Here is a 1,320-nt window from a genome sequence, read left to right as displayed (position 1 = left end):
ATACACACACAGACACATACATATATACCCATGCACACAATTCACACTGTCTGCCTTTATTCATTCCCATCGCCACCTCGCCACACATGGAATACCATCCCACTCCCCCCTCATGTGTGCGAGGTAGCGCTAGGAAAAGACAGCAAAGGCCCCATTCATTCACACTCAGTCTCTAGCTGTCATGCAATAATGCCCGAAACCACAGCTCCCTTTACACATCCAGGCCCCACAAAACTTTCCATGGTTTACCCCAGACGCTTCACATAACCTGATTCAATCCACTGACAGCACGTCAACCCCGGTATACCACATCGATCCAGTTCACTCTATTCCTTGCCCTCCTTTCACCCTCCTGCATGTTCAGGCCCCGATCACTCAAAATCTTTTTCACTCCATCTTTCCACCTAAAATTTGGTCTCCCACTTCTCGTTCCCTCCACCTCCGACACATATATCCTCTTGGTCAATCTTTCCTCACTCATTCTCTCCATTTGCCCAAACCATTTCAAAACACCCTCTTCTGTTCTCTCAACCACGCTCTTTTTATTTCCACATATCTCTCTTACCCTTTCATTACTTACTCGATCAAACCACCTCACACCACACATTGTCCTCAAACATCTCATTTCCAGCACATCCACCCTCCTGCGCACAACTCTATCCATAGCCCACGCCTCGCAACAATACAACATTGTTGGAACCACTATTCCTTCAAACATACCCATTTTTGCTTTCCGAGATAATGTTCTCGACTTCCACACATTCTTCAAGGCTCCCAGGACTTTCGCCCCCTCCCCCACCCTAGTATTCACTTCCGTTTCCATGGTTCTATCCTCTGCCAGATCCACTCCCAGATATCTAAAACACTTTACTTCCTCCAGCTTTTCTCCATTCAAACTTACCTCCCAATTGACTTGACCCTCAACCCTACTGTACCTAATAACCTTGGTCTTATTCACATTTACTCTTAACTTTCTTCTTTCCCACACTTACCAAACTCAGTCACCAGCTTCTGCAGTTTCTCACATGAATCAGCCACCAGCGCTGTATCATCAGCGAACAACAACTGACTCACCTCCCAAGCTCTCTCATCCAGAACAGACTTCATACTCCAAAACTCTTGCATTCACCTCCCTAACAACCCCATCCATAAACAAATTGAACAACCATGGAGACATCACACATATACATATATATATATATATATATATATATATATATATATATATATATATATATATATATATATATTTTTTTTTTTTTTTTTGCTTTGTCGCTGTCTCCCGCGTTTGCGAGGTAGCGCAAGGAAACAGACGAAAGA

Source organism: Panulirus ornatus, chromosome 13, assembly GCF_036320965.1.
Source record: "Panulirus ornatus isolate Po-2019 chromosome 13, ASM3632096v1, whole genome shotgun sequence".
NCBI lineage: Eukaryota > Metazoa > Arthropoda > Malacostraca > Decapoda > Palinuridae > Panulirus > Panulirus ornatus.
Note: the sequence above shows the minus strand (reverse complement) of the source record.